Raw genomic sequence first — 23,367 nt, 5'->3', positions numbered from 1 at the left:
TCATTGGGATTTATATTTTCTTTATGTCTCAATAAACAATTACAACACAAAAGAAAAGAAAATATATGACACGTAAATCATGCAAAAATAATCACATTAGAATATGATAACTTGTCTTCAAAATAAAAACAAACAGTATTTTATTAATATTAACTGAAAAACACTCTTGCCCTCCCTGATAACGATGCTATTAGCAAATTAAGAGGCAAGTCAGTTGTCATATAAACAATATATGTGACCTAGATTTTTATTATAGATGCAGCAACAGTATGGGCTATGACATCAAACTCAAGACAGTTGTTTTCTACAGTGCACATCCTGACTCAAGTACTTGAAGGTCCTCTCATATGTGATAATGAACAAAAAAATATGCTCGGTGAAATTAAGTATATTTCTAGGGTCATACAATTTGGTCAAGCAGCGGGAGCTGGGATGGGTGCTAGATTTTCCAGTTTCACACTGTGCAATTCAGCCACTAGATTGCCATCCCTTTTTGCTATCAAAGGTTAATGTTTTGTACCTAATTCTTCGATGATGGAAGAGTTCACATTTGATTTTGAACAGTTTTGCATAGCTGCAAACCTTGCCCAAGGATATAACAGTGCTTCATAACAGATACAGTCTAGGAAGAATTTCAGCACTGGGAAATTTGCTGGGATTCCCAGGATGCTGAGCTGAGGCCAGAATTCTAACACTGCTCCCGATGATATATGGCTGGCAGCTGTAGCCACCAAGACACAGTGCTCCCCTGACAGCTTGGTTCAGGCATTTGACTGGAGGCAGGCTCCACCTGCTGCACCATTGATAAGTTGCCCCTGAATGCAAGTAACACCTTGACTTTTCTTTTGCGGTCTTCTAGAAGGCAGAAACGATTTTTAGGCACATAACTCTATACTATCTCTATACTGAAGCACATTGGAAGTTTGAAAGAAGCATTTGTTACTGTTTATGCAGTAATCACAAGAAAGGCTTTCTCCTACTAAGTTATGAAGGAATTTATATATGATAAAGCTTCCGGCTTCTGTGAAGAATAGCTACAAGTTAGAAAAAAGCGCTATGACACGGCCAGAGCTGGATGATTCATAGCTCTATCTGCTTCATAGGGTTGGGGAGGGGTGAATATCACAGACAATGTAAGGTAGGGTGGGAGGCCCAACATGGACAAAGGGAGGGTGTAGGGTGAGATGTAAGAAGCAACAAAGACAAAGTGAGGGTTTGGGTGGTTGAATGGGAATAAGCAACATGGACAACAGGAGGTTGGAGGCGGGAAGGAAGAAGCAACACTGATGAAAGCGGGGGTTGGAAGGAAGAATCAACACTGTCAATAAGATGCAGAAAGGAAAAATGAAAAATAGTACATAAATCACATTGAGACCAACGGAAGGTCACTAATCAAGATGACGCAATAAGTACTTAGTCCATGCCCCATATGAAAGAAGAGGAAGTGAAGCTAACTTAGTAGGCCAATTATAATGCAACAAGTAAGAGCAACAAGGAAGCCAATGAATGGTAAGCCGCGGGCGGGCTCCAAGCCCCTTGTAGAAAATAAAATATTGTGTATGTGTTGACTTACCTTAAGATCATGGCTGTGTCATAGCGCTATTTTCTTCCTTAGAGGGGGTTGGGGTGGGCAGCACAGAGGACAGGAGGGTGGGGTGTGGGAGGGAAGTAGCAATTCAGACAATAGGAGGGTAGGGTGGGAGGGAAGAAGAAACATAGACAATGGAAGGGTGGGTGTGGAAAGGAGGAAGCAACACTGACAACAAGAAGCAACACAACTGGAAGGAAAAAGGAAAAAAAGAAGAAGCAACACAAAATGATTGTAAAAAAGTAGGATCTGCTTCTTATGGTTATCCCCAATTTTTGCTAAATGTTATACTGTTTTTGACTAGTCTTACTGGGATCCTGCTAATCAGGACCCTCGTCTATCTGCCTGCTTTCTACCTAAACGGTATGTTATGTACTTGGGTTCGCTCCAGATTGGATACTGGGGTACACTTGTCAGTCCCTAGTATATGTTACCCATGTACCCAGGGCATAGGTACCCCAGAGACCTCCCATGGGCTGAAGTATGTATGATGGCACCCATGAGAGGCCAAGCAAAATGGAACCTCAGGCCTGCCATTGCAGCCTGTATAAGATGGTGCATGCACCACTTACATAAGATAAAGGTTTACTATATTGAAGGGTCACTACACTTAAAACCTATCAGTCACCCCTATAGCAGGCCTTATCAATCCTGAAGGCAGGGCGCTTGGTTCTCAGTGAGAGGGTGCCATTGCATGAGCAGAACACCCCTGCAGGGGGCCATTCTCCCAGGTTGTTAATGAAGCATCCAATTACGAAATATAGAGTGGCATTACGCAACCCCATGATGACCAACTCTAAAACAGCTGGAAGTAACCTTATCGTGTTTGGTGTCACACATTGTAAAATCATACACCCACATCAGTAACCGATGTGGAAGGTATGATTCCACCCCTCAGACGCAAGCTTCGTTTGGTCCCTGGTGTTCACAGTACCAGCCTTCTAGTACTGGGAAGCACAAAATGGTTGCTGCTGAAAAGAGACTCATTTCTGCCGTCCTGCTGCTGTGTGAAGCTCGAGCAGGGGAAGGCATAACAATAGGCATCCTGTCACAGGGAGTTGTGACCATCTTCCAGACAGGATTTAATGTATTAGGGCTGGGCACTTGCCAGTGAAAGTCTGCATGAGGGACAAATTTGGTGTCGCTGTGCATAGTCCAGTTCAAACCAGTCCTAGGAGCCATTGGCTCCTGCTCTGGCACAAAACTGGACAAAGGACATGGGAGTAACCTCCCCACTGTCCAGACACTTACCCTGGGAGTGTTCCCTGAATCTGTCCAACCCTCTTCTGTGGGTACAAAAGGGCTTTCCTGGCTGTAGGACCTTAGATTCGATGTGGACAAGATTCCACTGACCTTCGACCGCCTGGACACTCTGGACTTTGCGGGACTTTTTTTGGGCCCAACATGGTCTCCCTCTCAGTCTGAAGCATTGTCTGTGCCCATGCACCATACAGGCTCTGTGTAGGACCTGTGGAGCATCAAGGTCAACTGAAGACATGTCCCTTGGAGTGAAGGAGTCACTCTCCTGCATTTGCAGGCACCACATCACGACTAACCAGTCTGCTGCTCCTAACCTCCTACATACTACGAAGGCTCCAGCAACTCAGGAGGTGAGTTCCTACATCCGTGGTGTCCTCTTACCATGTTTAAGGAAAGAATCCCTTGTGGGGGCTGCAATACCCATACCCCTGTGCACCGCGTTTATTTGCAAGTGCATATGCTTGTTGCTGTTTCCTGAGCAAGTGCATTGGGCTCTGAATAGTCCCAACCTCTTGCACCATTTCCTAGGAAGAGCTCTGGCCTCCTCGCACCAAGTGATCTGTGGGCCGCTGTTTGGTGAAATTGCTTGAGGTCCTCTCGCGACTCCTGTGCCTCCGGCTTGTGAGTCCTCTTGTGGGTCAACTTTGCTTTCCTTGGGCTCCCCTGGTTGCTCCAGGCCTGCCCTGATTGTCCTTGCTTTGGTGAGTCTCCTGGATCTTGCTGGTCGAAACCGTAACCTTCCTTGACCCTTTGCATGGGTTGCCATTACCAAGGCTTGTTGGTGCTCCCGCTGGACACTGATCCCTCAGCACTTGACATCCTTCATGGGACAGCTGGTATCTGGCTCCTGCTCATCCTTGACATCTCCTGGTCCCCATGGCTACAGAGTCAACACGCCAGAAGCACCCGACATTAGTGGCATTCGTCTACCGAGTCCCTAGTCACTCCTGAGTGACAAATACTCTGTCCCCTCTACTTTCAGGTACTCTTCGACCAGAATCCACCTTTGGATTCCAACAGACAGTTTTCTTCCTTCCAGCAGTGGCTCTTCTTCGAAGTCCTCCATTGGGTTCGACAACTGTTTCCGATGCCATTTTAGACCTATGCACCCGGCTCCCCTGGGATAGGTAACTCTGGTACTAAGGTATCCACGGGTGGGGTGGCTCTCCAACCTCCTAACTTCCACAGGGTTTCTTCGAAGTCCACTGGGTAAGGGTCCTTACATTTTAAAACTTCAGCTCCGATTTCCCCATAGAATTATACAGAGCATGGGGTTGTTTCCCACACTGCACTTGTGCTCCGTGGGGGTCCCTACTTACTCACTTGGGTGGTTCCTTGGTTCCCAGTGATTCTACGTACTCTAGACACTGTCTCGTCTCGAGTCGTGGTTCTTATACCACTATTTTAGTATATGGTTTGGTCCCCCCTGGGGCCCACTGTGCATTAGTGCTATATACTATTGTTTATGTGCTACAGAATTTTGTGCTTTGCTAGTATCCTCGTGTAGGGGATACTGTGTCATCTTAGAGAGTAATATATTAATAAATACATATTTTTATAACTACTGTGCGGTTCTCCTTTCATTTAACCAATACTATAAGGTTGCATTCTGGTAAAAAACGCTGTTTTTTTATTCCTTCAAGACTAAGCCTGGGGGGGCGTGGCTTGCGCGTCGGCCAAGATGGCGGCGGGACTCCCGAGCTTCGGCATTGGCCTCCACACAATTGTAATTATCGGCAGACATACCGACAGCCCAGCCTTCTAGCGGACTTTCTTGGGGATCGGAACATGAGGTGAGCCCAGCGCCCTCATTATATTCTCATTTTGCGCAGTATTACATCAGTTGCCTGCCGCGACTCGGGCCTCTCAGCCCCAGACACCATTTTGCGTGCTCAGCGTGCTTCTGACATCGGATTGCCTGCTCCACCTATGTCTGCCTGCTCACTTTACTGGATTTATGGACATGATTATTAGTGTGAGGTGAGCCCAGCGCCTAGTCTGGCTTTACATTTGTGCATTTTTCAGCTGTTTTATCATCGTGACCCGGATCCTGCAGCCCCGGCCGCCATTTTGTGTGCTCAGCGCACTCCTCACATCAAACTGCCTGCGCCTCATATAATGCCTGTTCATATTCCTGGCTACATAGGCATGATTTCTAGCGCGAGGTGAGCCCAGCGCCCATATTGACTTTTCATTTATGCATTTGTTGGCTGTTTCTTCATTGTGACCCGGGTCTTGCAGACCCAGTAGCTGCCTTTTTTGCGCTCGCTTAGCGCATTTACCTTCAAACCTCTTCTGCTTCCTTCACACAAGTGGGCATCGCTTCTGGAATGCGTCAGTGTGCTCTTTGTTCAAGATGTGAATCCACTTCCCTTATTCCTTTTCAAATGTCGCAATTTTGTTGCTGTCTACAGTGACTCACGTACTCTGCATCCAACTGCCATTTTGATTCCTGCAATGCCCGATGTACTTCAACACAGCGCGAAGATGTTGACCTTCTCGACTACCATTTCCATGACATATGGATGATTTTTTCTTGCAGTTTTTTCTCTTCTTTCTTGTTTTTTGTGGGCTCTAATCCTCTGCTTCATAAGAATCTGTGACCTTCATGTTTTTTCTTCAATTACTTTTCTATCACAATTGGTTTATCCACCATTTCTTACATGTCTCTTCAAGCACATTTTTTAAGTCTTCTCATGTTTGTTCAACGTTAAGACCTTTGCATAACCATTGGTGGAATATCGCTCCATTCTCAATTGCTTCACTGAGCTCTTTCATGGGGAAACTCCGCAACTTGAAGCTCTCTCCAGCCTCTAAAGTGCCCGCCTGTTCGGATTCAGACTCTCCTCTTCAGGATTTGGAAGAAGGTACAATGTCAAAGTCTGACACAATGCATGGTGCTATTCCCAAATCCCACAATGGTGGTAAACTGCCGTCAACTTTAGTTTCTACTAAACGCCTTAAAAAGGATCCTCCATCTCCAGAAAATGTTTTATCTTCTTCCTCCACGGATCTTATTTTGGAGGAATTACGTGCTCTCAAGCCCTTTATGAAAGCTACCACTAAAACTTTGCAGACCATGCATGACAAATGATCATCCTTGGACTCACGTGTTCTAATCTTGGAACAATCAACTGACTCCCTTCAATCCTCCTGCTCTCATATATATACCTTCAATGGAGACTGAGATACTACTACTCAAAAAGCAGACAGAAGATTTTGAAAACAGAAACCGTAGAAATAATCTTCGCTTGTACGGTCTTCCTGAGCTTACGGAAGGGTCTAACCCTACCACTTCATTCCAATCATTCCTTTCGAAAATCCTGGATGCACCAGCCTTAGCTTCCGTCAACATTCAGAGAGCCCATCGCCTTAGTCCTAAAGTTTCTACTAAACCTAGAGGAGTCATCATGCTGTTTCTACAATACACTGAGCTTCTGCAGGTTCTTTCAGCCGCTAAACTCAGACCGACGGAAGACATTCCTGGACATGCATCCACAACTGAGAGCCCTCAACGCTAGATACGGACTTCTCCATCCGTGTCTTTTCAAGATTACCTACAAGGATAAAACCACCATATACGAGGATCCTGTTGCCCTGCAAGCGTTTCTTCGACAACATGGAACTGATGCTATGGATGTTTCCGGACATGTCTGAGCGGTCCTGACAGTATTTTGATTATGCTGATATTGTTCTTTACTTGTGGTCCCAGTTACTGTTGTCGTTCTACCCTTCTATATTTATCCTTTGTTACGATTTCTCTTGATTTCCTGTTCCTTTTCGACCCAGATATCCATCCTTTTATTTTTCTCATTTTTACAGATATTTCCTTCCTTCTTTCTACCCCGATGTATCCTATTGTTTCTGTATGCTGCCTCTTGGAACTGTGCAGATAGAGGTTCGGTGCCCGCTCTTGATGTTGTCGCTGTCGTCTTTCGATGCCATCACCCTCGTTTTAGTTTTGCGTTTTGTTTTCGTAAGTATGTTCCTCAGTCGTCTGTTTCAGACATGTACTGTCTTTTTGTTCTTTATCTGTTTCTGTCCTTATTCTTTCTCTTTCTTCTCTTGGATTCCTCCCTCTCTTTTTCTCTCTTCTTTACTCTTTTCCTCTTCTGCTTCTTCCTCTTCTGTTCTTTTTACACTTCTTTTCTTTCCTCTTCATTCTCTTTCATTACAATCTCTGCAATGTTCTTTATTCCTTTTTCTCTTTAACTTTAGCAAGCCTATTGTTGATAGTTACTTTTTCTCGGTTTTACTTTCCGTGTTACTACTTGGAATGTTAAAGGGTTAAATAATTCAATTAAAAGACAAAGGGTGTTGTCTCACCTAGCCAGACTTAAGACTGATGTTGCCTTACTTCAGGAATCCCACCTCTCGTAAGTAGAGGCATTGAAACTTAAACGTTGCTGGGTGGGTCATGTTTTCTGTTCTCCTACTGTTGAGAAGAAAAATTGAGTTTTGGTTCTGTTTCACAAAAAGTTGAAAGTTTATTCAATTTCTCATGAATGTGATATTAATGGTCGCTGGGTAATTGTCAAATTGCTTATAGACAATATTGCTCTTGTGATTTTCAATGTTTATGCTCCCGCCGGAATTGATAAATCCTTCTGGCCCTCCATTTCCGATAAATTAGCTTCACTTTCTGATGATTACATTATTTTTGGTGGTGATTGTAACCAAGTTAATGACCCTTTCCTTGACCGTCACTCGAAAGTAAAATTTGTGTCATCTAGGATGCACTCCCAATTTACCAAAACCATTCAGAACAATGCATTAGTAGATATTTGGAGATAATGTAACCCTGATCTCAGAGAATATAGTTTTTACTCTCCCTACCACCATTCACAGTCCTGCATTGATTATATTTTCCTTTCCTTAGTAAATCACTGACTCAACATGCCATTCGTTCTGACATAGGCTCCATTTTAATTTCTGACCATGCCCCTGTTCTTGTTGACATTGACCTCTTTCCCTTTTCCCCTCATTCTGGCAGGTGGAGATTTAACAATACTCTGCTTCTTGATCCCACTTTTTGTTCTGAGTTCACTGCTTTCGCCACTGAATTTTTTCTGCTTAATCACACTCCTGACTCCCCCTTTGATATGGTTTGGGATTCCTTCAATGCAGCTTCTAGGGGTTTTATCATGAATTTTATGGCACGGGGGAAGAAACTCAGGGAAGCCAAATCAACTCAGATACTTGCTGACATTAAACGACTTGAACTTGCTTATCACTCTTCTATTTCTGAATCTTCCCTTAAAGAACTTATTGATGCCAAAATTTCTTTCAATAAGTTTACCACTGATGCTGCCTCTAACCTTCTATTGAAATGTTACTCTCGATATTACGGTGGTTGGAACAAAATGGGGAAACTCCTTGCGAACTATTTGAAAATAAGAACGGAACGTACCAAGATTGAGTCGATCAAGTCTTCTTCTGGCGAATCTCGGTTTAAGGACAAAGATATTGTTTCGGAATATGTCAATTTTTACAAACCTCTTTATACCCCGGAACATATCCCTACTTCGGCAGATCTCTTTTCTTATTTCCATTCTCTTCCTTCTCCTCCTTCATCTCATGCAGTCTTCGGTCCGTTAGATTTAGATATCTCTCTTACAGAAATTTCCCTTGCCGTTTCTAAATTACGTCGCGGTAAGGCTCCTGGTCCAGACGGATTTACTATTGAATTTTACAGTCACTTTGCCTCTCTTCTCTTACCAAAACTCTTGCTCTCATTTCAATTCTTTCTTGATGTTGGTCGGTCGAGTGGCTCTTTTCAACAGGCTTTAATATGTTTAATTCCTAAGGATGATAAAGACCACTCCTTATGTAAGAATTATCGTCCCATCTCTTTAGTCAACACGGACTACAAAATTCTGGCCAAAATCTTGGCTTTAAGGATGGATCCTCTTTTACCTGATTTAGTCGGTCCTGAACAATCGGGATTTGTAAAAGGTCGTCTTTCTTCTGACAACTCACAAGTATTTTTTAACATTCTTAGCAAGGCATCCTCTTTAGATCTTCCAATAGCCGCTAGCTTCCTAGATGCTGAAAAAGCCTTTGATAGGGTTAGCTGGGATTTCATGTTTCAAGCTCTCCGTGGGCAGGTCTACCTCCTAAATTCATCTCTTTTATTTTATTACTCTACTCTGGACCCCAGGCATCCATTTGTGTCAATGGTATGTCCTCGGACTATTTTACCCTCCAGAGAGGGGTTCGACAAGGATGCCCACTATCCCCTTTATTAGTTGTTTTAGCTTTGGAACCCTTTCTTACTAAAATCCATCAGGATGCTACCTTATCTGATTTTCAGTTTGGCTCTCGGCAGGTTAAACTTTCGGTGTATGCTGACGATATCCTTTTTTACTGTTCTGACCCTCTCTCTTCTCTTCCTTCTTTTCATCAACAAGTCTCCTCCTTTTCCGCGGTGTCTGGTTATCGTGTTAATGCCGACAAATGTGAAATTCTCCCTTTAAATTCTTTATGGCAAATGCATCTTTTCACCCAATCTGGCTTTTCTTGGCAACCTAATAAGATAAAATATTTAGGCGTTTGTTCACGCCTACTTTGTCCGACACTCTTAAAATAAATTTCGATTATATATTTCTAAGAAATTGGATGCGGCCATCACCCGTTGGCATCCACTCTTTTTGTCTTGGTGGGGTCGTCTCAGTTCTATTAAGTTGATGCTCTCACCTCTTCTGCTTTATACTATTTCTATGATTCCAATTCGCATTCTGGATTTTTATTTTAAAAAGGTTGACTCTATATTATTAAAATTTCTGTGGAATGGTAAGCGCTCCCGTATCGCACTTGCCTCCATATGAAAAGATAAAATTCATGCTGGTGTTCACTTTCCTGATTTTAAGAACTATCATAGCGCCCTTTTCTCTGAAACAATCGCTGACTTTCATCTGATCTCCCTTTCCATCCTCCTATTTGGTTAAACATAGAGTCTTCTTTTATTTCTCCTTTTAACTTTCGTGAACTTTACTCTTTTACATCCAACTCGACCCGCCTTCTTGATCCTATCATTTCTCATTCTCATAAACTTATTCTTCCTTTCTTATCTTCTTCCTATCCTTCCCTTCCCTCGACACATGAACAACCTATTTGGTACAACAAACGACTTAAAATTCGTAACCGTACTTTTTTCTGGAAGACATGGCACTCATGTGGCTTATGTTGGATCTCTCAGCTTCTCGCTCATAACACTCCTCTTTCTTTTTCGGACCTTCAATCCCAATACTCTTTACCTTCTAGTTCTCATTCACAATATAATTTGCTACTTCCTATTCTTACTCATTACCTTCAGACGTTACCACTTTCTAATGACATCCCTCCAGTCCATAAACCAATATCTTCAGTATTTGATTCCTCTCCTTCTGCCTCTTTTCTTCATAATTCTTTTCGTTTTCTTGCAGATAGATCCAAGACTAAACATGAACTTGCCTGGGAAACTGACTTATCTCAGGATTGGCCAATTCCCCTCTGGGATAGGGTCTGGGCTAAAATTCATTGAACCTCTAGAGTTGCTAACACCACCCAAACTCTTTATTTTATATATAATAGAATTTTATTTACCCCACGTGCTTTATCAACTTTCTCTCCTGACGCTTCCTCTACCTACTGTTCCTGCCCCTGTCCATCTGCAGACTTAAAACATATGTTATTTGTTGCCCTTCCATACTCCAATTTTGGAATTTAGTTTGGCTTCAAATTCAAAAGATTTTCCTTTTTTCAGATCCCCTTCTCCCCTTCTCATATTTTTCTAGGGTCCCTTTCCCCGGATCTTCCTCAATCCCATCACCATTACTTACAGATTGACCTTTTGATAGCTGTTGTTTTCCATATTATTACCTCTAATTGGAAACAAGCTACTAATGTTTCATACCGTTCATGGTGGAATGCAGTATGTTTTCATCACCGTTTAGTCACTAACTATGTCTCCCCCATTTCCCTGGCAGCTAAAAGAGATTTGCTTTGGCTTCCATTGGTAACTTACCTTTCTTCCTCTACTCCCTCAGTCGCTACCCTGGATCCTGAATCTGTTGAGGTACAAAAGCCACCTTGATTTCCCTTTGCCTTTCTGCCAAAAATGTATTTATTGAATGTTATTTCTTATGTATCTATTTTATGAACTATTTATCCTGCTTTGTGATTTATTATGATTGCTTTGTTTCTTCTGATATACCATTTTGAATGCATTTTATTTATCTTTTTGTATTTTATGACTACAAATTTTTCATTATTATTGTGTAATCTACTTGCTTATACTTTTTGCTGTTTCTTCATTCTTCCTTTCTGATCCTTTATTTCTTCAATAAACTCAAACTTAAAAAAAGACTAACCCTGAAGGCTGCTCTCCACAACTACCACTTAGATAGCTTTCTAAGGATATCTTCGAACTCCTAAAACACTATAAGGGTTGTTTGGACTGGTGCAAGGTGCCCACTTTAATTCGTGGACAGCATATACCAGGCCAACTTCTCACAAGGATGTAGAAAGAAGAAAATAACAAATAGTACTTCAATCCCAGTGCAACCAGTGGAAGGACAATAATCAGTAATTGGTCCATACTCTACCTGAAAGAACAGGAAATGAAGCAAGTAAAAGTGACAATGAAGCCAATGATGTTAACTCGCCAAAACAGTGCTGATGCTTCAGTGAACACTGAATTTCCAATTATTGAAAGTAGAATGATTGTCAATGAGGAGTTGGTGCCTGCAGAGATATATTCAAAAGGTATGTTATGTTATGTTATACATTTATACAGCGCATGAATACCAACGGTGTTTTTGCGCTAGCAAACCGAGAAGCATTAATCAAAGAACAGCCATGTCTTGATGTCTTTCCTGAACAATGTTAGGGAGGGAAGATTTCTGATGTTAAACGGGAGGGAGTTCCAGAGCCTTCTGGCTCCCACCACACATTTTCTGCCACCCCAGTTTGATTTGAACATTTTCTGAGAACGTATCCCTTTTGCCTCTTGTGATCTCGGCATCTATTTGGAAAGTACCAATGCAGTGCACATTTCAGGAACTTAGCGCTGGTCCCATGTAGTGCCTTGTATATAATACACAGGGTTTTAAACTTGATCCGATTTTTAATTGGCAGCCAATGCAGTCTCTATAGAATATGGGCCATATTGTTCAAAAACTTAACAGCAAATTGGTGGAAGCTGACCTTCGTGTTGTGCCACATGTTGGTTCCAAACAAATTAAATGATTGAGCCTGTACAACTTCGTAACTTCGTTACCCAACAATATGTGGATAATGACATAAAAACACGCCTACAAGATGCCCTGGAACATGGATCGAAACTGTACACAGAACTGAAGCAGGAGAGATTTGTATTGAAAGAGATAAAGCTGTTTAACATAATCACTAAAGCTAAACGTCCACATTTTCATTGCCATATTTAGACTTTTGTCCAACCAGCCACTACTAAACAGGTTACAAAAAACAACTTTTGCAAACACATAGAGAGATGTATGTAGCAAAATAAAGGGGTGAATTTTTCAAGGACATTCTGTTGCATGATCTTCTTCCAACAAATGCATTCTTTGATGGAGATGCTGCAACCAAACCAGTGAAGCACAAACTCGTACAAGTACTAAAACAAAACTTTGACCTGGAGAATTTCAATTTAAAAATGTGTCCTTCTTGAAAACAACTGTTGTTGTGGACTATATGTCACAGTTGCGAATGGTCAAGATTTCATCCATAAAAAACGTCGGAGAGGTCCTTCAGACTGTTCTACAGATATCAAAGTCAGTGTGCACCTTGCAAGAACTGCGTATTGTCTTTGTCCGTTATCTTGAACTATTTGTCAAAGAATGTGAGAGAATCAGACAAATGTCTACACGTGGAAAAATTGACCTTACCTGCATCAAACATTCAACACCTATACCTGGGCAACTTAATAAATTCTGGTCAGCAATATCCAACAAGATGAACTTTGAGATGTTAACTTGCCAAAACATTGCTGATGCTTCAGTGAACACTGAATTCCCAATTATTGCAAATAGAATGATTGTCAATGAGAAGAAACCAAACAAAACAACCCCTGTAAATATGTGGGTCAGGACCCACACTGTGAAATTAGAACCAAGTCCTGTGCACACCTTTTCAAAATAAAGGTTTAAGTGTAGGAACCTACCTAGGCGACTTCTTTTGGCAAATAATTATTATTGTTCTCCTTAATAATTATGACTGTCCAAATCACTTTTCACTGGATGTTTTTTTTGGTATATATTTTACAGTGATTCCCTGTCTATGCTTTTCCATATTACTCTCTTAAGGTCTCAACATTAAAGTGGTACCTTCGTGTCATCTTCACCATTTTGTTTTTATATTCTCTGTGTATTATACCCTTTTTTTGCTTGTGTCCTTCCCAGCCCTGAAGAGTCAAAGGATAATTCCTGAGTGACGAAACACGTGTCGGCTGGCTTTCTTTCTGGATTGACCCACATGACTTAATATAAAAGAATTTTCTTTAAGATGTTACTGATGTCGACTTTCATTATTTCGGGACATTAAGTACTTTGAAGATTGGTTCCTACACTGAAACCTTTATTTTGAAAACGTGTGCACAGGACTTGGTTCTAAATTGGTGGAAGCTGACCTTAGTTTTGTGCCACATGTTTAGTGGGCTGTTCGAAGTGGTTCCAATCGAATCATTATACTGTCAAATGACACAGATGTTATTATTCTGCTACTTAGAATTGTTGCAATGTTCATAACTCAAGGATTGTCAGAGTTATGGCTAGGTTATGAACAGACGAGAAAAGACACTTAATCCTGCTTCATATTCTGCCCATGAAACTTGACTCAGAGATGCCCTGTGTTCTTATCAAGGCACATGCCCATATGGGTGATGACACTATGAGCAAAATTGGAACAACGCTTGAATCTTTTACTGCTGAACCTGTGAAGTTTCTAAAATGACTTGCTGAGACAGAAGAAGAACTCAATTTTAAAGATGTAGAAAAATACCTTTTGCTTGTGTGGAAACCGATGTCTGACTGTCACACATTTGACGATCTTCGGTACATTGAGTTAAAGAGATCAGTCCTGCTAAGTGGCCTTCCATCAATGTCATATTCTGTGTGTGGACACATTAAAATAGCATTTTACTTGATCAGAAGATGTGAAAATGTGTTTTATCATGCTTATGTAGAAAAAGATCTGTGTGAATTTGGTTGCGAAGATTATAATGGGGTACCAAAACCTATGAGATTTCTAAAGCCTCTACCCACAGACCTTATACATACATGTACTTGCACAACATGTGCTACAAAAAGATATCCCTGTCAATATGCTCTTCTCAAAGTTCAACATTCTGCAAATGCACCATGAGTGACTGCTGAAACAAATAAAGTGAACTATGAAAATGTGTCTAAAACAAGAGTGGTAAATATTTTTTTTCATATTAAGATCATAAACATTATTTGGTGTATACATATGAGGATTAAAAAACATTATTCCACAGCAAGAGTAGTTATGGCAATGAACGGCTGCACAATACTAGTCATGTAAGGTAATTGTAATTGCATTTATATACCGCTTACTAACCGTGACTTGGGGTCAAAGTATTTTTCAGTAAGTATCACGCTACTCCAGAAGCGATAGAGGATTAGTGGTAAATTCGGATCGGGAGATATAAAATTAGTTTGAGCGATGGACTTGTACGTTTTGTTATTTGGATTGAAAAAAGATAGTGGGGAAATAGAAGAGGGAAGTGTTTGTATTTATATAGAGCTTGCTACTCCTTTGAGGTGTCGAAGCGCTTTTCGGAGGGAAGCACGCTGCTCCGGAGCAAAAATACTTTCTTGACTGTGATGGTGCATCGTGCTATCAGGTCTGAGTTTACAGAACCTAATTAGGTGTGGATACTAAGTTGCATTTTAAATATATATTGCCTTCAGTTATTGTTCTACGATAATATAGGTGTTCCAAAAATCTCTGGGAGAACTGTTTCCCTCACACGTAGACTTCGATACGATATTGCTGCAAAGAAATACATAAACCCTGATGAATTGAAGAATAATAAAGAAAAAAGAGAACAAGCTCTATAACACAACTGGTGGACTCTTGAGGCACTCCGTTTTGTGTGTTTCTGTCTGTTTCAAAAGCATTATTATTTGTTTCATTTCTATATATGTCTCTTCTTTCTCCATAATAGCTGCCATTTTGGAAAATGGCGAAAGGGTTGCTCTGAGGGGTTATTTTCTGTCTCTATTAGACTACTTGACCCCTAAAACCTATGTTTTGACACCAGAAGGAAGTATATAGGTCTCGTGGTTTCTGAAATATTACATCATCAGTGCAACACATCTGCGAATTTAAAAAATGTCATCCCGGGTCAGAAGTGTCTACCCAAGCTGAATTACTTTTCTAATGTTTCAAAAACACAAATCATAAATGAAAATCTCTGGACAACAATTTATTTTCAGAGGTATATCAGGGGGCCAAGATTAACAAAGACCAGTGTACGAACACAGTTCTCATACTGAGAGGGGAAGGGCGCGTGAGAGCAATACCTACTAAGGTTACAAATGAAGGTAATTACGTTATAAGTGACACACAGGAATACACTGGAGGAGTTCAACAGCCTGCTCTTTTATTAAACCTTTTCAGTATAAATACGCAGGGTAGATTCAGCTTCCTGCATGCTCCCCTGAAATCAGCTTCTTGCATCACCCTTAAATGTCCCGCATCAAACTGGACAAAAATAGAAAAACCTACATCCTGGGGCGTCGCAGGACGCACATCAGATAAGGAGCTGTCGACTTATTGGCTGTAACTCTGTTCTCTTAATCCAGGAAATGACCAATCGATAGCATTTGCGGTGAAACTGATCCTATGTGGATTGATTGCAATCACTTTTAGTGCTCGGTGGTTGTTTCTGCTGGCAGTGCTTTAAAGGGACGGAGCGTAGGACTGCGTCTGCCTATGCACAGGGATGTGATTGTGGAGAGAGTTGGTGTGCACGTACGAAAATCTACATGTGATGCATGCATGGAATTAGTACAAAACAGGTGCAGGGGTAATGGGGATGAAATACCCTGGGAAGTTGCAGGTTGATTGGGGAGCCTGGAAAGGACACTGGGTTGGGTTGTGAGGGGCCGAAGTTGCAGCTGCCGTCCGTTCACCTCCAGCAGGTCATCGGCTGCCACCATCCATCAGCGGCGCAGGCCTGAAAAATGACCCTGCAGCCGTGAGACTTTATGGGCTGGAAAGGTCCAGGTGGCTCCTGGCAATTCTGGGATGCCCTAATACGAGCGAAGGTTTCCTTGGGGATTAATTGTCTGCGTCCACGATAACCGGGCTCGGACAATTCCATTAGCATTAGCATCCGTCTGCGGCGCGGAGGTTACGGTTGCCTTGTCGGGCAGGGGACATGGGAATTCTAATGAGGAGCATTTTTTCCAATTCGGCTGGAAATATGGTCAAATTATGCCGCTCATTTCTTTTCCCCCAGGACTAGTATCACTTCGTGCTGTTTCACATTCAAACGGTTACTGACAAAAAGTGCTAAGCGCTAGTATTTAATACTGCTGAAAAAATGGCAAGGAAAGATGGTGAAGCCAGGTGGAGAGGTGTGTGACCCTAAAATAAGTGGCTATAAGGGTTAAAAATGATTCAGTTGTGACATTTGTATACCGGGACTCTGCAGATAAGGTCTCAGAGATCCTCAGATGTATAGTTAAACGTTTCTAATGTTTATTTACCTTAAGGTCAGAGGTGACATCAATGCATGACGTAATACACTTCCCACCAAAGAGGACAGCATTGGGCAATGAAATTGCAATTCTCTCAAAGGGTCAAATGGTCTGCAACATCAAGTAGGAAATATTGCTATATGTGATCACAAGCAAATTATCGAGGTCAAAAATATCAAAAGGTTAGTGCATGCAGGAAAGTATAGATGTGCTATTCTGATGGATACTTTTAACTGCAGATTCCTTACCTTGTGGATATTTCTCTAGGAGTTAAACTGTATGCATAAACTCAAAAGCAGCACTTGTGTGCTCTGGAAACTGGCATTGCGCTGCTTTGCACCGGTTTCACTCTGCTTCAGAAGTGACGAATGAGGCACACAAGTGCCACCCAGGTGTGCAGACGTCCATTCATTTCTATCTCGACCATCATATGCATAAGCAGAGTGCTACTGGGGCATATTATCAAGGGATTTATCTCCGCTTTTTTGGCTTTAAAAGCCAAGAAAGCGGAGATAAAATTATCTCCCTATCAGCGACAGGGTACTAACACGCAAATTCGCATGTTAGTACCCTTTTTCTCTACGCTTCCCCTTGCATCTCTAATGAGATGCAAAGGGGGCGTTCCAGAGAAAAATAATGGGAGAAATGTTGTTAAGCGACATTTCTCCTATTATCAAGGATTTCGCGAACCCTGTTAGTGATAAAAAAAGCAGCGCTAACCGCGGTTAGCACTGCTTTTTTTTACACCTGGGGCCTCATTTATGAGGCCCCTTGCGCCATCGGAACTTCACTTTTCATGAAGTTCCGTGGCGCAGAAGCCTGCGTGGTATTTATCAGGCAGCAGTACGCCAGTTTTTGTGGCGTACTGCTGCCTGATAAATATCAGTCCCTTTAACGTAGTGTTCTGCGTTAAAGGGCCGTGCAATGGGTGTTGCTGGAGGCGTTCCCAGCAACATCCATGGCCTTTTGACACTGCCTCAGATTTACGAGAAATCGTAACTCTGAAGCAGTGCCAAAAGCTTACGCCTCCCCAGGGCAGGCGTAAGGGAGGCGCAACAGGGAGAAATGTCTTTATTTCTCCTCGTATTTCCTTTTTCTATGTGTGCTGCATTCTGCAGCACACATAGAAAGAGGAAAAACCTCTTGTGATTATTTTTGTACAGAAAGGTTTCCCTTCCTGTACAAAAATAATCTTCCCCGCAACGCAGGCACCCTTGCACCATTGTGCAAGGGTGCCTGCGCTGGCGGGCGCCCATTGTGCGCCGGCGCAGGGGAAAAGGACAGGAATGCGCCGTATCTTATAGATACGGCGCATTTCTGCCCTTTTCTTTTGCCGTAGGGAAGCGCAGCAGGAAGGCCTGCTGCGCTTCCCTACGGCAAAAAGTCATAAATGAGGCCCCTGGTATTTTCCTGAATTAGCCATGATTTCCTATGGAAGGTGGATATCATGGCTAAGTTTGTGAGCCCTTTTCATCAAGCTAACGCCAAACTTCGAGAGATTATCGTTGGTTTTCCAGCGATAATCTCTCAATTGGCAGTTAGCTCGAGGATATTTATCACTTCTGAGATAAACCTTGCTAATAGCAAGTTATCTCTGCGATAATTTCCGGTGATGTAAGCATCGTTAGCGATAAATATCGCTAAACGTTGGTAATATGCCCCACTGTTCTCCTCTTTGACTTGTATTTTTCGCCAAAAGTATGTTTTACCAGTGTGCAAGGCAAATATGTAATCCCCCTAAGTAACATGGTTTAAGTCTCGTTGGGACAAAACAATCAGATGTTTGTGGCAGACACCTTCTGAGATATGGCTGAAGTGCCTAGGGTCGGAGCACAACTCCAGGGTCTGCAACAAATGTACACAGATTAGAGGAAAGGCATACAGAACAACAAGGCGAAATTCTCTGTCACAGAGTATTGTAAGGCGCCACGCTACGAGTGGTTGAAGTGAAAAGAAGGTCCTGTTCCCACTCACACTCCTGAAGTCGTCCAGTGACAGGTCCTCTTCGCTGTCAAAGGGCCTCATTTATGAGAAGTGACACATCGCTGTGCGAAAGCAGCGATGCGTCACTTCTCAGTGCGCCCTCCTTGCGACATGATTGATGCGTCATATTTACAGTATGACGCATCATGTCGCAAGAAGTTACAGATACGTTAGTATTTCTGACGTATCTGTATGGTGTGAAAGTGATGCATTGCTGGAGTGTGTCACAAAAGTGACGCAACTCCAGCAATGTGTTCTTTCACATGATTCAGCGTGTTGATAACTACATTTAAGCAGACTTAGCCCCCCCTTTTTTTAATGAAGGCCTTTCTGTACCCTCAGCACTTGCAAATCTGGTCTGCGTCATAATATTCAATTAACATATTTCGCGGACACATGGGAGACAAAAAACTTCAGTCCCCGATAGACATCAGGCCCTGCAACCAATGGGCAGACGCCAATCAGGATGTGCTGTTTTTTTAAGAGTATGCCGATACTCGATAAAAGTAGAAACAAGTGCCCCTTCAATTACGGCTTACTACATAGCTTACTTAAGTGTTGATGTGTCATTATCTTGCGGCGGATCAAAATAAACAGACAGATTTTGCGGAGTTACGGGCGCTCAACACACGCCACGGCCTTTAACCAATGATCTGCGGTATAAACAAAGCAACATCAAGCCCGGTAGCCACAGGCTCTTTCATTTGCCATTGTCGACTGACGCGACAGGAAAGGATTTCGTTTGAAACCGGTGAGTGCCTCACCACCCTCTCTGCGCCCCGATACACGGAGTTAGTATAGGTGGCTTACTAATAACTGAACTGACCGGTTGCTCCCATTCTCTAATTTTAGATCCTCAACCTCCCCTATTCCAGCAGAAATAGCGGCTTTCAGGAGGTAAGCAATTTTTCGCCTTTACAATCAGCATATTCCTGGCTTTTTCCGTCCCCTCTTGCAGTTCTAAAATCGCTAGCGCTATCCATTTAGTCTTTTTTAGATCATTGATTCAGAAGTCATACAAACCCACAAATCCCTACATCACCTGGGACCACGTGACACACCAAGATGTAAGTGCCAGCTTGTGTCACTTTGATTCTCCTTAGGTTGCCTGACTTGGGACAAATTACTAACAACTCTTTTTATTTATTCTGTTTGTTTCTTTCTTTAGAAATTGTCTATTTGGCCATCTATAATATGGAGCAATTGTGTGGTTTTTGAGCTCACTTAGAGGTAAGCCCAGGTTGGAGACTGGTTATGCCATATGAGTAGTGGCTTTGACTGAGGTTATTTTCTGATTAGTTCTTCTTTTCTCTTCTTTCATAGTGAGTTTGGCACTGATGTGAACCTCTCAAACATAGATGTTCGAAACGCGTAGGCCTGGATAAACCAAACGCTTGTGTTTTACTTAAAAATATTTTCAACCCAGCAGGAGATTTGTACAAGTGAGTGTATTAATTGTATAGAATGTATATAACTTTGGGGATTGAAAAAGTGACATAATTTACTGGATTGTTCAATGTTTGGTTTATCATTGTATAATTTGTATATTTTTTGTGTATGAGCATGGATGGAGCGTGTGTGAATTAGTGTATGTGATGTGATGTTGTCCTGTAAAGTATACGTTTTTTGTATTTGTGGGATATTGCTTGAAAATTGTTGTACATATGGGTATAAAATGAAAAGAAATTTTTCTTTATAAAAATGAAATACCCCTTAAAAATAAACAAGCAATTAATGAGTTTACATATGTATAGAGGTTTCTTACATGTAGGTAAAACTTTACTGAAAAAAACAACAGCATTGGCAACCAGTTTAGTTTTTTGTTATTAGGTGCTCAGCCTTGCTGCGGATGAGCCAGACACTTTATTGGTATTTGTGTTGTTCTTTCACATGGGGCAGGCCCCATGTGAAAGGGCTTGCGTCAGTCTTACTCCTGCTGTGAGGCAGGCGTAAGATTTTGACGCATTTGAGTTCTAGAACTGGCGCAGTGAAATCTGGTAGATTTCACTGCGTCACTTCTACGACCCTTTCTTGCGTGGGAACACCCCCCCCCCTGCATACATTATACCTGGCGCAGGTTTAATGTAGCACAGTGGTTTACAAAGTGACACATCTACCTAGATGCGTCACTTGTAAATATGGCGCAACAAGGCGCATTTTTTACACGGCTGGTGCGTCACAAAAAGAGATGCACCAGTGGTGCAAAAGTGATGCAAGGGCACATAAATGAGCCCCAAAGTCTTTGAGGAAAGTTCAGAAAGAAGCACAACAAATCAAAGCAGAAATTGGCCCCTTCCTGCTACTCTCTAACTCCAAAGAGGGTGCAAGGGAATCAAATTATCTCTCAGTCACGCCCCTGTACTCCTGAAGAGCGGATTCCATGTTTAGTACTGATGCAACCTGAATTTGTGGGTATATCGGCCATGTCACAGCAAATAGGGACCTCTAGGTAGATTGTGCTGTGCCTTTTACGCATGCTTTTAGTTGCCTTTGGTGTGCCTTTGGGCCCCAAGGATCTACAGAGGCCTCTAGTTTGTGTCCCACTGGCAAGTTCACCCTTGTTGCCATCTGTGACTCTTGAATACTCTTTGGGTTTTGCACCGCTTCAGTGCCAACTTTAATTCCAGCACCACTCCCTGCACTAGTTCCTTTAACCTCAATGTCAGTATTTATGCCACCAGCTGTGGAAGAAGAGACATTACCTCTGGCTCCATATTGGCTTCCTTTCATCCTTGACCGAGGCTGAACCCCGATTCCTCTGGATCACAGCCTATAGCCAATCATTTACACTCTGATAACTTTACCACACAGCAGAGCTCATTCTCTACATCAGCTTTTTGGATCAGATTCAGACAATAAATACTATGATGAGGCGGAAAAATTCGCTCCATTATACAATGAGGACAATTAGTATGCCAAATTACAGGATGCTTGTGGTCTTGCTTTTCAATACCCTCTTGGGCACTTAGGCAACACCATGCTGTGGGTCCGAGTCAACAGGCGTAATGTTTATTGCTACAGACTGGCAACAGGCAATTCTGACTTCTTACCAACAACACAGTATGCCATAGACTTTATTGCTTCAGGTGTACACCAGCAGAGTCAACTCTATTGCCTTTCCCACGACTCCTCCTGATCATCAGTCTAAAGGTATGGAAACTTTTTGCAGGCACAGGTTTTCATCAGTGGGTCTTGCTTTGTGCTCAGTCAGTGCAACTTCTTTCTGGGCAGCTACAGCCATGCTTAATGGGATGCTGTTGGTTAAATTCTGGTGACAATTCCAGAGGACTGAGTGCATATTAAGCGGAAACCATACAAGAAGTGAATATTAGTTTCAAAGTTTGTCCTCGACATAACTGACTGTTTGGGTCAGGCAATGGGCATCAGTGTGATGCTTCTCTGTCACACCTGCAGGAGATCTATAGACTTCTCTTGGGTTGACCATGCATTTTAAATAGACATTCCATTTAATGGTTATCACCTATTTGGTGAGAAAGCAGATTTGGCCTTGGAATACTTTAAAGATAGTCATGCCTCAACATATTCCCCCAGGCTTGCTCCCCCACCGGCCAATTTCCTCAGCGGGCTTTCCCCTTTTGTGGATACACAAGTGTTGCCAATGCTGTAAATGCCTGATCCTGCCACTGGCACAACAACTTTCTCTGACTTTTTTGTGTCAGAGTCTGCTGCATCTCGAAACAAAATTCTATACATGAGGGGCAACGTGCAGCTCATTTCGGTACCCCACCAGCAAGAAAAACTGCAAAACCATTTAAGTTTGTCCTTTTCAACACACTATCACTGTGTATTATCAGATCAATGCCGAATTATACAGATATTTGGAAGCTCATTCACTCTCCTGAACATGTCACAGTGCCTTTCCTAGGATCTATGGGTGACAGTCGAAATGCTCCTCTTAATGCTCATGCTAAGATTGCAACCCTACCCAAAGTGTCAGCGTCACATTTGTGTTGCTAAAATATGACTAAGGACTTGTTCTGGAAGACTTTCATATTGCATCTTTACTAGGGGTGGGCGTAATTGCCTTAATTTGATTCTGCGAAACTACATTAAAATTCAGCGAGATTCTGGGAAATTCCACTACAGGGCATAGTGAACATTTGCTGCTATTTTCTGAGTGCAAAATGCACCCTCATATCCAAAAATGGATGCAAGGATGCATTTTGCGCTAAGAAATAGCGCAGCCAAACACCACTCGGTGCCCTTACCTACTCTTCAGTGACTACTGCAGAGTAGGTAAGGGCGTCGCCACCGAGTAGTATGCAGTGGTTTCTAAACTTTATAAACCTCTGCATATCACCCTGCAGTGCATATCCCTTGGTGCCCTTACATACTAGTGTGTAAAGGTGCCAAAGGGTATGGGCTGCTGTGCAGTGATTTTTAAAAAGGGCAGAAGAGTTAGCAGTCTCTCTATGTGTGGAATGGTTTTGAAACATAGAGGGACTGTTCCCTCTTCCAGCCATCTTAAAAAATAAAATCTGCAGGTAGCAATGGATTTACAAGTGTAACACAGACTTACCAAATTCCTCAGAATCTGCAGAGTGAATTAAATATTTCGCCTAGGTCTAACTTAAACCTACATTACCAACAGTTATTGTTTTTCTGTTACTAAATCTAACTTATTGGATCTGACATCCATGGTGTGGTATTTCTCCAACCTTTTGCCTTCTATCCTACTGTTTCTGCTGACTCTGTTTTCCTAGGTTTAAGACTCTGCACATTTTACCACTGCTAACCAGTGCTAAAGTGTTTGTGCTCTATCCTTTAAATATGGTACATTTGGCTTAC

This window comes from Lissotriton vulgaris, chromosome 5 (assembly GCF_964263255.1).
Source record: "Lissotriton vulgaris chromosome 5, aLisVul1.2, whole genome shotgun sequence".
In the NCBI taxonomy this organism is placed as follows: Eukaryota; Metazoa; Chordata; class Amphibia; order Caudata; family Salamandridae; genus Lissotriton; species Lissotriton vulgaris.
Note: the sequence above shows the minus strand (reverse complement) of the source record.